Source organism: Triticum dicoccoides, chromosome 7A (assembly GCF_002162155.2).
Source record: "Triticum dicoccoides isolate Atlit2015 ecotype Zavitan chromosome 7A, WEW_v2.0, whole genome shotgun sequence".
Lineage (NCBI taxonomy): Eukaryota > Viridiplantae > Streptophyta > Magnoliopsida > Poales > Poaceae > Triticum > Triticum dicoccoides.
In genome coordinates this window covers 17,734,925-17,752,086 of record NC_041392.1, presented here as the reverse complement: position 1 = coordinate 17,752,086, position 17,162 = coordinate 17,734,925, and the positions used below count along the sequence as shown (strand labels likewise).

Below are 17,162 nucleotides of genomic sequence, written 5' to 3'. Positions count from 1 at the left end.
GTAGAGGTTGGTCCGGGTCGTCTCGTCCAACAATACCACCGAACCAAAGTATGACATGCTGGTAGGCAGTATGACTTATATCGCCCACAACTCACTTGTGTTCTACTCGTGCATATAACATCAAACCATAAAACCAGGCTCGGATGCCACTGTTGGGGAGCGTAGTAATTTTAAAAATTTCCTACGCACACGCAAGATCATGGTGATGCACAGCAACGAGAGGGGAGAGTGTTGTCTACGTACCTACGCAGACCGACTGCGGAAGCGATCACACAACGTAGAGGAAGTAGTTGTACGTCTTCCCGATCCGACCAATCCAAGCACCGTTACTCCGGCACCTCCGAGTTCTTAGCACATGTACAGCTCGATGACGATCCTCGGGCTCCGATCCAGCAAAGCATCGAGGAGGAGTTCCGTCAGCATGACGGCGTGGTGACGATATTGATGTTCTACCGACGCAGGGCTTCGCCTAAGCACTACAACGATATGATCGAGGTGGAATATGGTGGCGGGGGCACCGCACACGGCTAAGGAACGATCTCAAAGATCAACTTGTGTGTCTATGGGGTGCCCCTGCCCCCGTATATAAAGGAGTGGAGGAGGGGAGGGCCGGCCCTCTCTATGGCGCGCCCTAGGGGAGTCCTACTCCCACCGGGAGTAGGATTCCCCTTTTCCTAGTCCAACTAGGAGTCCTTTCATGTAGTAGGAGTAGGAGTCAAGGCAAGGGAAAAGAGGAGAGAAGGAAGGAGGGGGCGCAGCCCTTCCCCCTAGTCCAATTCGGACTAGGCCTTGGGGGGGGGCGCCCAACCTCTCCTATCTCTTTCCCCTAAAGCCCAATAAGGCCCATATACTCCCCGGCGAATTCCTGTAACTCTCCGGTACTCCGAAAAATACTCGGATCACTCGGAACCTTTCCGATGTCCGAATATAGTCGTCCAATATATCGATTTTTACGTCTCGACCATTTCGAGACTCCTCGTCATGTCCCCGATCTCATCTGGGACTCCGAACTCCTTCCGTACATCAAAACTCATAAACTCATAATATAACTGTCATCGAAACCTTAAGCGTGCGGACCCTACGGTTCGAGAACAATGTAGACATGACCGAGACACGTCTCCGGTCAATAACCAATAGCGGGACCTGGATGCCCATATTGGCTCCTACATATTCTACGAAGATCTTTATCGGTCAGACCGCATAACAACATACGTTGTTCCCTTTGTCATCGGTATGTTACTTGCCCGAGATTCGATCGTCGGTATCCAATACCTAGTTCAATCTCGTTACCGGCAAGTCTCTTTACTCGTTCCGTAATACATCATCTCGCAACTAACTCATTAGTTGCAATGCTTGCAAGGCTTATGTGACGTGCATTACCGAGAGGGCCCAGAGATACCTCTCCGACAATCGGAGTGACAAATCCTAATCTCGAAATACGCCAACCCAACATCTACCTTTGGAGACACCTGTAGAGCTCCTTTATAATCACCCAGTTACGTTGTGACGTTTGGTAGCACACAAAGTGTTCCTCCGGCAAACGGGAGTTGCATAATCTCATAGTCATAGGAACATGTATAAGTCATGAAGAAAGCAATAGCAACATACTAAACGATCGGGTGCTAAGCTAATGGAATGGGTCATGTCAATCAGATCATTCAACTAATGATGTGATCCCGTTAATCAAATAACAACTCTTTCTCCATGGTTAGGAAACATAACCATCTTTGATTAACGAGCTAGTCAAGTAGAGGCATACTATTGACACTCTGTTTGTCTATGTATTCACACATGTATTATGTTTCCGGTTAATACAATTCTAGCATGAATAATAAACATTTATCATGATATAAGGAAATAAATAATAACTTTATTATTGCCTCTAGGGCATATTTCCTTCACTAAGGACTAGCGCCCCGGAGTCACAGTCATTGCCGTTGAACCCTTCAACCAATTCGAAGAAGTTGACAAAAAACTTTAACCTCGCCGCCACGATAAGCAGATAGGAATCTATGTCGGAGCTTTGTCTAATTTGTCTCAATAGACGAACTCGAAGAGCATCGAAGCCGGAAGACCAACTTAAAGATGAAGCGCCACCATCCACTTGAGAGCTGCCTGTGTATGGACTAAAACCCTAATATACTAGCCAGAGTTGAGACACTAGGATTACCGTCATCAGTCACTGGAGCGGCAAGCAGAGGGGAGGCGAATCTACCAACTCACTGGTGGATATCAATAGGAGGAAGGAAGGCTTGTCCTAGTCACTCTACGAAAAGAGGAAAATCATTCTAAATTTCTTAAAATGACATTTCAATCAAATTGTTTGTTTTTTTAATAAAATACATACTCAACATAAGAAGAAAATATGTGTCAACAGTGGCGGCAGTAGCTGGCCGATTTGGCTCACCCCAGGAGATTGCACTTTTTCTAAATTCCAAAAAAATTGATTATCCTTTTTTGGCGCAAAAAAGTAGCGTTAGTTTTTTGGGCGTGTCTAGTGGGCGGCCGGCTGCCCACTAGTGCAACCGAGCGGCCGGCTGAAAAAGGAAACCCCCTGTCCCCACGAAACAGAAAAGGAAGGCAACAGACCGCTCGACCGGCCACCAAACAAACCGATCGAGCGCCCATGTAGCCAGCTGTCCCCAGCACGCACCCACGCCCCCGCTCGCCCCCACGCCTCAGCCCCTCCCATGCTGCCTTTTTCTTCTTCTCCACGCCAGAAGCAGATCCAAACAGAAATCGCCCCCAACCCTTCTTCCTCCTCCTACACAGCCGCCATGGGAGCCCCAAAGTAGAAGGAGCTGCTTCAAGATCTAAAGGGCAGGGTGGTCAGAGCCATACCAGGCAGTAAGATCAAGCAGGTAAGCCCCCTCTGCACCTCTTCACTTCCCCCTTTCTTGTACTGCATAGGCATATGTAAACCCCCTTCTCCATGGATCCATGGAGAATCTGCTTCAAAAAAGAGGTGAATCTGGCACATCACACCAGCCTACTTGATGTTACTGCTGGATGTGTTAAACATGCCAAAAACTACTTGATGCATGCCAGACAAGTTTCTATCACCTGGATGTGTTAAACAAGCCAATTAAAAACAAGTTCTCTGGCCAATTAAAACATGATTAAAGCCAACTCAACAAAGCATTGTAGCCAAAAACTGTTGGGGAACGTAGTAATTTCAAAAAAATTCCTACGCACACGCAAGATCATGGTGATGCATAGCAACGAGATGGGAGAGTGTTGTCTACGTACCCTCGTAGACCGAAGCGGAAGCATTGATGCAACATAGAGGAAGGAGTCATATGTCTTCCTGGTCCAACCGATCCAAGCACCGTTACTCCGGTACCTCTGAGTTCTTGGCACACGTTCAGCTCGATGACGCTCCCCGGGCTCCGATCCAGCAAAGCTTCGCGGAGGAGTTCCGTCAGCACGACGACGTGGTGACGATTTTGATGTTCAACCGTCGCAGGGCTTCGCCTAAGCACCGCTACAATATGACTGAGGTCTAATATCGTGGAGGGGGGCACCGCACACGGCTAAGGAACGATCACGAAGATCAACTTGTGTGTCTATGGGGTGCCCCCTGCCCCCATATATAAAGGAGTGGAGGAGGGGACGGCCGACCCTCTCTATGGCGCGCCCTAGGGGAGTCCTACTCCCACCTGGAGTAGGATTCCCCCTTTCCTAGTCCAACTAGGAGTCCTTCCATATAGTAGGAGTAGGAGACAAGGAAGGGGAAGGGAGAAGGGAAGGAAGGAGGGGGCGCAGCCCCTCCCCCTAGTCCAATTCGGACTACGCCTTGGGGGGGCGCGCGGCCTGCCCTAGGCAGCCCCTCTCTCTTTCCCGTATGGCCCAATAAGGCCCAATACTTCTCCCCCCGTATTCCCGTAACTCACCGGTACTCCGAAAAATACCCGAATCACTCGGAACCTTTCCGATGTCCGAATATAGTCGTCCAATATATTGATCTTTACGTCTCGACCATTTCGAGACTCCTCGTCATGTCCCCGATCTCATCCGGAACTCTGAACTCCCTCGGTACATCAAAACTCATAAACTCATAATATAACTGTCATCGAAACCTTAAGCGTGCGGACCCTACGGTTCGAGAACGATGTAGACATGACCGAGACACGTCTCCGGTCAATAACCAATAGCGGGACCTGGATGCCCATATTGGCTCCTACATATTCTACGAAGATCTTTATCGGTCAGACCGCATGACAACATACGTTGTTCCCTTTGTCATCGGTATGTTACTTGCCTGAGATTCGATCGTCGGTATCCAATACCTAGTTCAATCTCGTTACCGGCAAGTCTCTTTACTCATTCCGTAATACATCATCTCACAACTAACTCATTACTTGCAATGCTTGCAAGGCTTATGTGATGTGCATTACCGAGAGGGCCCAGAGATACCTCTTCGACATTCGGAGTGACAAATCCTAATCTCGAAATACGCCAACCCAACATGTACCTTTGGAGACACCTGTAGAGCTCCTTTATAATCACCCAGTTACGTTGTGACGTTTGGTAGCACACAAAGTGTTCCTCCGGCAAACGGGAGTTGCATAATCTCATAGTCGTAGGAACATGTATAAGTCATGAAGAAAGCAATAGTAACATACTAAACGATCGGCTGGTAAGCTAATGGAATGGGTCATGTCAATCAGATCATTCAACTAATGATGTGATCCCGTTAATCAAATAACAACTCTTTGTCCATGGTTAGGAAACATAACCATCTTTGATTAACGAGCTAGTCAAGTAGAGGCATACTAGTGACACTCTGTTTGTCCATGTATTCACACATGTATTATATTTCCGGTTAATACAATTCTAGCATGAATAATAAACATTTATCTTGATATAAGGAAATAAATAATAACTTTATTATTGCCTCTAGGGCATATTTCCTTCAGTCTCCCACTTGCACTAGAGTCAATAATCTAGATCACATCGCCATGTGATTTAACATCAATAGTTCACATCTTTATGTGATTGGTTCACATCTCCATGTGACTAACATCCAAAGGGTTTACTAGATTCAATAATCTAGTTCACGTCGCTATGTGATTAAGACCCAAAAAGTGATCATGTTTTGCTTGTGAGAGAAGTTTAGTCAACGGGTCTGCCACATTCAGATCCGCATGTATTTTGTAAATTTCTATGTCAACAATGCTCTGCATGGAGCTACTCTAGCTAATTGCTCCCACTTTCAATATGTATCCAGACTGAGAGTTAGAGTCATCTGGATCAGTGTCAAAACTTGCATCGACGTAACCCTTTAGATGAACCTTTTGTCACCTCCGTAATCGAGAAACATATCCTTATTCCAGTAAGGATAAGTTTGACCGATGTCCATTGATCTACTCCTAGATCACTATTATACTCCCTCTCTTAACACAGTGTATGGTATACAATAGATCTGGTACACAGCATGGCATACTTTATAGAACCTATGACTGAGGCATAGGGAATGACTTTCATTCTCTTTCTATCTTCTGCCGTGGTCGGGCTTTGAGTCTTACTCAACTTCACACCTTGTAACACAGGCAAAAAACTTTTTCTTTGAATGTTCCATTTTGAACTACTTCAAAATCTTGTCAAGGTATGTACTCATTGAAAAAACTTATCAAGCGTCTTGATCTATCTCTATAGATCTTGATACTCAATATGTAAGCAGCTTCACCGAGGTCTTTCTTTGAAAAACTCCTTTCAAACACTCATTTATGCTTTGCAGAATAATTCTACATTATTTCTGATCAACAATATGTCATTCACATATACTTATCAGAAATGTTGTAGTGCTCCCATTCACTTTCTTGTAAATACAGGCTTCACCGCAAGTCTGTATAAAACTATATGCTTTGATCAACTTATCAAAGCGTATATTCCAACTCCGAGATGCTTGCACCAGTCCATAAATGGAGCGTTGGAGCTTGCATATTTTGTTAGCACCTTTAGGATTGACAAAACCATCTTGTTGCATCACATACAACTCTTCTTTAATAAATCCATTAAGGAATGCAGTTTTGTTTATCCATTTGCCAGATTTTATAAAATGCGGCAATTGCTAACATGATTCGGACAAACTTAAGCATAGGTACGAGTGAGAAACTCTCATCGTAGTCAACACCTTGAACTTGTCGAAAACCTTTTGCGACAATTCTAGCTTTGTAGATAGTAACACTACTATCCGTGTCCGTCTTCCTCTTGAAGATCCATTTATTATCAATGGCTTGCCGATCCTCGGGCAAGTCCACCAAAGTCCACACTTTGTTCTCATACATGGATCCTATCTCAGATTTCATGGCCTCAAGCCATTTATCGGAATCTGGGCTCATCATCGCTTCCTCATAGTTCATAGATTCGTCATGGTCAAGTAACATGACCTCCAGAATAGGATAACCGTACCACTCTGGTGCGGATCTCACTCTGGTTTACCTACGAGATTCGGTAGTAACTTGATCTGAAGTTACATGATCATCATCATTAGATTCCTCACTAATTGGTGTAGTAGTCACAGGAACAGATTTATGTGATGAACTATTTTCCAATAAGGGAGAAGGTACAATTATCTTATCAAGTTTTCTACTTTCCTCCCACTCACTTCTTTCGAGAGAAACTCCTTCTCTAGAAAGGATCCATTCTTAGCAAGGAATGTCTTGCCTTCGGATCTGTGATAGAAGGTGTACCCAACTGTCTCCTTTGGGTATCCTATGAAGACATATTTCTCCGATTTTAGTTTGAGCTTATCGAGATGAAACTTTTTCACATAAGCATCGCATCTCCAAACTTTAAGAAACGACAGCTTAGGTTTCTTGCCAAACCATAGTTCACACGGTGTCGTCTCAACGGATTTAGATGGTGCCCTATTTAACGTGAATGCAGTTGTCTCTAATGCATAACCCCAAAACGATAGTGGTGGATCGGTAAGAGACATCATAGATCGCACTATATCTAATAATGTACGGTTATGACGTTCGGACACACCATTACACTATGGTGTTCCAGGTGGCGTGAGTAGTGAAACTATTTCACATTGTTTTAATTGAAGGCCAAACTCGTAACTCAAATATTTTACCTCTGCGATCATATCGTAGAAACTTTTATTTTCTTGTCACGATGATTTTCCACTTCACTCTGAAATTCTTTGAACTGTTCAAATGTTTCAGACTTATGTTTCATCAAGTAGATATCCCCATATCTGCTCAAATCATCTGTGAAGGTGAGAAAATAATGATACCTTGCAAGCCTTAATATTCATCGGACTACATACATCAGTATGTATGATTTCCAGCAAATCTGTTGCTTGCTTCATTGTTCCGGAGAACGGCGTTTTAGTCATCTTGCTGATAAGGCATGGTTCGTAAGCATCAAGTGATTCATAATCAAGTGATTCCAAAAGCCATCAGCATGGAGTTTCTTCATGCGCTTTACACCAATATGACTTAAACAGCAGTGCCACAAATAAGTTGCACTATCATTATTAACTTTGCATCTTTTGGTTTCAATATTATGAATATCTGTATCACTACGATCGAGATCCAACGAACTTGTTTCATTGGGTGTATGACCATCGAAGGTTTTATTCGTGTAAACAGAACAACAATTATTCTCTAACTTTAATGAATAACAGTATTGTAATAAACATGACCAAATCATATTCATGCTCAACGCAAAAACCAAATAACACTTATTTAGGTTCAACACTAATCCCGAAAGCATAGGGGAGTGTGCGATGATGATCATATCAATCTTGGAACTACTTCCAACACACATCGTCACTTCACCCTTAACTAGTCTCTGTTTATTCTACAACTCCTGTTTCGAGTTACTACTCTTAGCAACTGATCCAGTATCAAATACTGAGGGGTTGCTATAAACACTAGTAAAGTACACATCAATAACATGTATATCAAATATACTTTTGTTCACTTTGCCATCCTTCTTATCCGCCAAATACTTGGGGCAGTTCTGCTTCCAGTGACCAGTCCCTTTGTAGTAGAAGCACTTAGTCTCAGGCTTAGGACTAGACTTGGGCTTCTTCACTTGAGCAGCAACTTGCTTGCTGTTCTTCTTGAAGTTCCCCTTCTTCCCTTTGCCCTTTTCTTGAAACTAGTGGTCTTGTTAACCATCAACACTTGATGTTTTTCTTGATTTCTACCTTCGTCGATTTCAACATCACGAAGAGCTTGGGAATTGTTTCCGTTATCCCTTGCATATTATAGTTCATCACGAAGTTCTACTAACTTGGTGATGGTGACTAGAGAATTCTGTCAATCACTATTTTATCTGGAAGATTAACTCCCCCTTGATTCAAGTGATTGTAGTACCCAGACAATCTGAGCACATGCTCACTGCTTGAGCTATTCTCCTCCATCTTTTAGCTATAAAACTTGTTGGAGACTTCATATTTCTCAACTCGGGTATTTGCTTGAAATATTAACTTCAACTCCTGGAACATCTCATATGGTCCATGACGTTCAAAACGTCTTTGAAGTCCCGATTCTAAGCCGTTAAGCATGGTTCACTAAACTATCAAGTAGTCATCATATTGAGCTAGCCAAACGTTCATAATGTTTGCATCTGCTCCTGCAATAGGTCTGTCACCTAGCGGTGCATCAAGGACATAATTCTTCTGTGCAGCAATGAGGATAAACCTCAGATCACGGATCCAATCCGCATCATTGCTACTAACATCTTTCAACACAATTTTTCTCTAGGAACATATCAAAATAAATATATGAAAGCAACAACGCGAGCTGTTGATCTACAACATAGATATGCTAATACTACCAGGACTAAGTTCATGATAAATTAAAGTTTAATTAATCATATTACTTAAGAACTCCCACTTAGATAGACATCCCTCTAATCCTCTAAGTGATCACGTGATCCAAATCAACTAAACCATAACGGATCATCACGTGAAATGGAGTAGCATTCAATGGTGAACATCACTATGTTGATCATATCTACTATATGATTCACGCTCGACCTTTCGGTCTCACTGTTTCGAGGCCATATCTGCATATGCTAGGCTCGTCAAGTTTAACCTGAGTATTCTGCGTGTGCAAAACTAGCTTGCACCCGTTGTAGATGGACGTAGAGCTTATCACACCCGATCATCACGTGGTGTCTGGGCACGACGAACTTTGGCAACGGTGCATACTCAAGGAGAACACTTTTATCTTGAAATTTAGTGACAGATCATCTTATAATGCTGCCGTCAATCAAAGCAAGATAAGATGCATAAAAGATAAACATCACATGCAATCAATATAAGTGATATGATATGGTCATCATCATCTTGTGCTTGTGATCTCCATCTCCGAAGCACCGTCATGATCACCATCGTCACCGACGCGACACCTTGATCTCCATCGTAGCATCATTGTCGTCTTGCCAATCTTATGCTTCCATGACTATCGCTACCGCTTAGTGATAAAGTAAAGCGTTACAGCGCGATTGCATTGCATACAATAAAGCGACAACCATATGGCTCCTGCCAGTTGCCGATAACTCGGTTACAAAACATGATCATCTCATACAATAAAATTTAGCATCATGTCTTGACCATATCACATCACAACATGCCCTGCAAAAACAAGTTAGACGTCCTCTACTTTGTTGTTGCAAGTTTTACATGGCTGCTACGGGCTTAAGCAAGAACCAATCTTACCTACGCATCAAAACCACAATGATAGTTTGTCAAGTTGGTGTTGTTTTAACCTTCGCAAGGACCGGGCATAGCCACACTCGGTTCAACTAAAGTTGGAGAAACTGACACCCGCCAGCCACCTGTGTGCAAAGCACGGCGGTAGAACCAGTCTCGCGTAAGCGTACGCGTAATGTCGGTCCGGGCCGCTTCATCCAACAATACCGCCGAACCAAAGTATGACATGCTGGTAAGCAGTATGACTTATATCGCCCACAACTCACTTGTGTTCTACTCGTGCATATAACATCAAACCATAAAACCTAGGCTCGGATGCCACTGTTGGGGAACGTAGTAATTTCAAAAAAATTCCTACGCACACGCAAGATCATGGTGATGCATAGCAACGAGATGGGAGAGTGTTGTCTACGTACCCTCGTAGACCGAAGCGGAAGCGTTGATGCAACATAGAGGAAGTAGTCATACGTCTTCCCGGTCCAACCGATCCAAGCACCGTTACTCCGGTACCTCTGAGTTCTTGGCACACGTTCAGATCGATGACGCTCCCCGGGCTCCGATCCAGCAAAGCTTCGGGGAGGAGTTCCGTCAGCACGACGGCGTGGTGACGATCTTGATGTTCAACCGTCGCAGGGCTTCGCCTAAGCACCACTACAATATGACTGAGGTGTAATATCGTGGAGGGGGCACCGCACACGGCTAAGGAACGATCAGGAAGATCAACTTGTGTGTCTATGGGGTGCCCCCTGCCCTCGTATATAAAGGAGTGGAGGAGGGGAGGGCCGACCCTCTCTATGACGCGCCCTAGGGGGGTCCTACTCCCACCGGGAGTAGGATTCCCCCTTTCCTAGTCCAACTAGGAGTCCTTCCATGTAGTAGGAGTAGGAGACAAGGAAGGGGAAGGGAGAAGGGAAGGAAGGAGGGGGCGCAGCCCTTCCCCCTAGTCCAATTCGGACTAGGCCTTGGGGGGGGGGGGGCGCGGCCTGCCCTAGGCAGCCCCTCTCTCTTTCCCGTATGGCCCAATAAGGCCCAATACTTCTCCCCCCGTATTCCCGTAACTCCCCGGTACTCCGAAAAATACCCGAATCACTCGGAACCTTTCCGATGTCCGAATATAGTCGTCCAATATATCGATCTTTATGTCTCGACCATTTCGAGACTCCTCGTCATGTCCCCGATCTCATCCGGGACTCCGAACTCCTTCGGTACATCAAAACTCATAAACTCATAATATAACTGTCATCGAAACCTTAAGCGTGCGGACCCTACGGTTCGAGAACAATGTAGACATGACCGAGACACGTCTCCGGTCAATAACCAATAGCGGGACCTGGATGCCCATATTGGCTCCTACATATTCTACGAAGATCTTTATCAGTCAGACCGCATAACAACATACGTTGTTCCCTTTGTCATCGATATGTTACTTGCCTGAGATTCGATCGTCGGTATCCAATACCTAGTTCAATCTCGTTACCGGCAAGTCTCTTTACTCGTTCCGTAATACATCATCTCACAACTAACTCATTAGTTGCAATGCTTGCAAGGCTTATGTGATGTGCATTACTGAGAGGGCCTAGAGATACCTCTCCGACATGCGGAGTGACAAATCCTAATCTCGAAATACGCCAACCCAACATGTACCTTTGGAGACACCTGTAGAGCTCCTTTATAATCACCCAGTTACGTTGTGACGTTTGGTAGCACACAAAGTGTTCCTTCGGCAAACGGGAGTTGCATAATCTCATAGTCATAGGAACATGTATAAGTCCTGAAGAAAGCAATAGCAACATACTAAACGATCGGGTGCTAAGCTAATGGAATGGGTCATGTCAATCAGATCATTCAACTAATGATGTGATCCCGTTAATCAAATAACAACTCTTTGTCCATGGTTAGGAAACATAACCATCTTTGATTAACGAGCTAGTCAAGTAGAGGCATAATAGTGACACTCTGTTTGTCTATGTATTCACACATGTTTTATGTTTCCGGTTAATACAATTCTAGCATGAATAATAAACATTTATCATGATATAAGGAAATAAATAATAACTTTATTATTGCCTCTAGGGCATATTTCCTTCAAAAACTAAACATGCATTCTACCAACTTGTACTTATTGTTTGCAAAATGAACAAAAAATTAACTGCCCAATAGATATGTGAAACGAAGAAATTATAAATGTGCAACTGAACATGCATCCCATCCAACTGAACCTATATTCTGGCAACTCGGCATGCATGCTAGCCAAAACTAAAACATGCATTGTACCCCACGTGTTATCTGGTCAACTAAAAAACATGTATCCTGGCCAACTAAACATGTATCCTGGCCAAGTAAACATATATATTTCGCAAATACATGTTTGTGAGTGAACACTTTGGGAAAACTGTAGTATATGTGCAAATAAAAAACATGTTTTCTGGCCAACTAAACATGCATGTTGGCAAAAAACTGAGAAAATGTATCCTTGCCAACTGAGACATCTATTCTAGCCAATTGAATGTATTAACTGTCCAACTGAACATGCATGTTGGCCAAAAACTGAAATAAATGCAACCTGGCCAGCTGAGACATCTATTCTAGCCAACTAAAAACATTGAATGTCCAACTGGATATGTATGCTGGCCAAGTGCAAAGATACATCCTGGCAATTGAGACGCCTATTCTAGCGAAAACCAGAAATCTGTAGTGCAACAGGAAAAGCACAACAACTTTTGTCCATGGCTAATGAAGCCACAAACCATATTAACATATTCACACATATAATCTTGTCCCACGCATATATTCTGGTCCCACACCTATTGCAAACCATATTAATATGTTCAAATATACCAGAACTAGAAACATAAACGACGATGAAAAACATATAACTATAATCTGTCCTCCAATTCTTCTTTCTTCTTTCACCTGGATTTTCCTTCTCAAATGTAGCATCCAATTATGTGCAGAAAAATCTGAAAAGAGCTCCTTGCGAAACGGAAACCTACAGATCATTACAACAAAACAAAAAGGAGGAAAGTCAGAAAAACTCTGTAGCAAAAAGAAGTCATGCTTTTGCCAGTTATTTACTGCAAACTGTGCAACTAACATAACAAATCTGTGCAAACAAAAAAATTCATAACCGTTATAATAAAAGATTATGCTACGGTCATGTTGTTTTTGGAACTAAGATTATCACAAAATGGTGTGCAACTGTCTATTTACTAAGTTTTTAGGTTGTTTGAAGCACTCTTTTTCTGTGGTTACCAACTGATGACATCAATTTCTTCTTTTTATATATGTGCAGGGAGTGTGTGGCAGCATCCAAGAACAAGGAAAAAAAATGCTTGATCTCAATGAGTTGCCTCCAGATCTCAATGAGATTCCTCGTGATATGGATCAGCAGCAACCCAGCATACAACAAGGAAATTGGACAGAAAATGGTCGATCTGTTTACTACACGCAGGCATGTCGTGATGGTAACCCTACGGGCCATGACAATGTGGCAGGCCAGTCATCAGCCCGTGGTGCCCCTGTAGTGGTGTCTTTGCAGTCAGAGAGCCATACTCTTGATGACACAGGAACTGAGGCAAATGTTCCTGGTCCAACCAGGACTGAGCTAGAAGCTGGGGCTGTTGACAGAGCTGTGCAAGTAGAAGAAGGAGAGGACGAGGCTGATTCTCAACCTATGGAACCCTATGTTGGCATGAGGTTTGACAGCCTTCAAATTGCTAAGGATCACTACAACAGCTATGCACTACGGATGGGTTTCTCTATCAAGATGAACACATCTAGACGGACAGTCCACATCAATGAATTGATAAAACAACAGTTTTGCTGCAACAAGTTCAAGAAGCCCAAAGCTAATGATGGAGGAGCTGAGGCTCCTCCTGTCCTGGACCCTATTCCAGATCCAAAATCTGTTAACAGTGATGAGGAGATGGAAGAAGAACCTCCAATATTTGCTGAAGAGGAGGCTGGTACTAGTAAGAAGAAGAAGAAGCGCAAACGCGAGACAATAAAGCAGACTGAATGCAAGGCGAAAATGTTGGTGAAGCTGATAGATGGGCGATGGGAGGTGACGCACTTTGTTCATGACCACAATCATCTGCTTGTGAACAAACCGTCATTATCGAAATACTTGAGATCCCACCAAGGCATCTCACCTGATGAAAAGGAGTTTCTGCGCATCTTGTATAACTGCAACTTGACTACAGGTGTGGTGTTTTTCTATATCCCTTGAAGAATTAAGTTTCTTTCTAGGCAGTCCAGTGTGCAACTGTTATGGTACTACTGTGCAACTGAAATGGCTTAACTATGCAACTGGTGTCCAACTTCCCATGCTTTTTGTATATCACTTTTGGTGCTTCTTGTGCACCTAGATTGTCTTTACTGTGCAACTACACAATGTCCTGTATGCAAAAACTGCAAAGTGTTTTTAAAAAGGTGCAGCTAGGTGTCCATTTCCTGCAATTATGTTCTGTGCCAACACATGTCCTATTACTGTGCAGCTGGATGTGCCATTTGTGCAACTAAAAAAGGATATACTATTTGTTTTTGTATTATGCAGGACGAATGATGCATGTGATGGCAGAGTTCTATGGATCTGAGATGATGGTGTCGTTCAGACCAAAGGCAATAACAAATCTTTGTACAAGTTTCCGTAGAGATGACACAAAGGAGGGTGATCTGATTGAGACAATTGCGCACTTCAAGGATATACCAAAAACCGATCCAGACTTCTTCTATAAGGTGAAATATGATGAAGAGGACAGAGTTGTTAACATATTTTGGGTGGACGGCTTAGCTCGAAAAGCTTATGTGGAGGCGTACCATGATTGCATATCGTTTGACACCACCTACATGACCAACTTGTACAATATGCCGTTCGCGCCCTTCATAGGAATAAACCGACATGGCCAATCTTTCATGCTGGGTTGCGTGTTTGTGAGGCAGGAGTTGGCATCGAGCTTTGATTGGGTCTTTGGAGCATTCCTAGAGGCTATGGATGGCAAACCTCCTGACAACTTCATCACCGATCAGGATGGTGCGATGAGGCAGTCAATACAGAGCATCTTTCCAACCACCGTGCACCGCTATTGTCGATGGCACATCATGAAAAAGGCTCAGAAAAAGGTTGGTTGGTTGCTGTGCCGGAATCCAGGACTCTCTGATGATTTCAACAAGTGTGTTGACTTCAGCTTCACTATAGACGAGTTTGAGCAGAATTGGGCTGGGTTAATAATGAAGTATGAGGCTATGACACACACGCACTTTGAGAAGTTGTACGAATATAGGTCAACTTGGGTGCCGTGCTACTTCAAACACAGGTTCTTTCCCTTCCTCTAGTCTACACAGCGTAGTGAGGGGTTCAACGCCGTCCTCAAAAGATATGTGAACCCACACAACTCAATGCTGAACTTCGTCAAGCAATATGAAAAAATATAGAACCACATCCTTGCCAAGGAAGGCTGCAATGATTATAGGACAGAACACCTTGAGATTGAGTTGTGGTCCAACTTTCCAATAGAGAAGCAAGCTTACAAAACCTATACTAGAGACCTTTACCGCAAGTTCAGAGAAGAGTTTGAGCTGATTGGACGTTATAATGCATTCCAAGTTGGTGCTGATGCGTTTGAGCTCAGACCGAACCAGGAATTTGTTGCGAAATATGGTTCTCGAAACTACTTGGTGCAGGCAAGGGTGGAGGAGGGTTCCTATTTGTGTGAGTGTTGTAAAATGGACAAGGACGGCATCCTCTGTTGCCACATCCTCAAGGTTTTCACCCATGTTGGCGTTGATCTCATACTGGAAAGGTACCTGCTAAGACGGTGGACACCTACTGTTGTACCTAGTGCGCCAGGGACTGGTTATGAGCAACCGGATGAAATGCCTCCTCAATCAAAGAAGCAGATAAGGGAGAGGAACATGATGTACGATTTTCGGAAACTAGCAAAGTTTGCGAGTGGTTCTGATCCAGCACAAGCTATTGTATACAAGCATATGCGTGCAGCACGTACCGAGATCGGCCACCTGAACAAGTCTAAGAAAAACAAAAAACCGACTGCTGCAACGGGGCCATCAGATGATGGCAACCCTCGAGGACCTCCTCCACCTCCAGGCAGTAATCATGGGGCTCATCATCCAGGTAATCACCTGCCCCAACTCCTGATCTAACTAGGTGTGTAACTTCAGTTGCACACATCATTGTGCCCAGTTGCACACACTATGGTAGCCACTTGGACAGAACATACTGCCTAGTTGCGCACGCTGTGTTAGTTCAAGCATCAAGATAACACAACTAACTTATTTTTCCAGTTCTGGATATATGTGATGTCAACCCTCAAGGACCTCCTCCCCCTCCTGGCTGTACACGGCATCCTTCGCCACCTCCTCACCCGCGTGCTCCTCCCAATGGCCCTACAGGCAGCACTCAAGGGGCTCGTCGTCCAGGTAATTACCTGCCCCCAACTCCCCATCAAACTAGGTCTGTAACTCCAATTGCACACATCATGGTGCTCAGTTGCACCGAACATGCTACCTAGTTGCGCATGCTGTGTTAGTTCGAGCATCAAAAAGATAAACACAACTGACTTGTTTGTCCTGTTCTGCCTATAGGTGATGCCAACCCTCAAAGACCTCCTCCCCCGCCAGGCCCAACTAGCAGTGCCCTTTGTGCTACTCCCAATGGACCTACAGGCAGGACTCAGGGGGCTCATAACCCAGGTTAGTACCTTCACCGACTTCAAAACAAAAACTAGGGTGAGTGACTTTAGTTGCACATATCATAGTGCCCAGTTGAACAGAAACATGCTGCCTAGTTGCGTGCGCTGTGTTAGTTTGAGGATCAAGCTAAAAATCTAACTTGTTTTTCATGTTCTGCCCATAGGCGACTACAATCCAAGTACCATGACAGACCGTGCTACTGCAGGTGTTTTTTTCAACTTAACTTGCACACAGCAACCAGTTAGTTGCACAAAATGTACTATGTGGTTGCACAGAACATCAGTGCTGGTTGCACAATAACAAAAATACTAAACTTTTTATATGATTATTACACAAGTGATCGTGACGGTCCTACTGCCCCGTTGGAGGATGCATCCCTTGCACAAGCTTCTGATGATTTTGTGCCCAGGGATCCTCCAAGGTCTACTACAAAGGGTAGGGCAAAGAGTCGAAGGTACAAATCGGCACTGGAGCTACACCCAAAGAAGAAAAACAAATGCAGCCAGTGCCAATCTACAGAGCACACTGCTGGTGTGTGTCCACAGAGGCTCCTGTGATTCTGTTTCCTCATTTGTAACTTTGGAACAAAAAAGGAAAATAATGATGTCTTTTTTAGCAATGTTGGGACCAAGTGGACACATTCAGCATCTATGATTCCTCTTTATCTAATTTATGCTGCTTGAATTAGTTCATGCACTGTGTAAAAAAAAGTTGCTATTTGTGCCTTTGTTGGCAACTAGTTAAATATTTAGTTGTTGAACAATTGTATATC

General features: G+C 43.9%; 1 pseudogene; it reads left to right on the top strand.

Annotated features, from left to right (window-relative positions):
- Positions 1-16,947, top strand: part of LOC119332886 — a 26,820-nt pseudogene extending 9,873 nt beyond the window's left edge.
- The last annotated feature ends 215 nt before the right edge of the window (positions 16,948-17,162 follow it).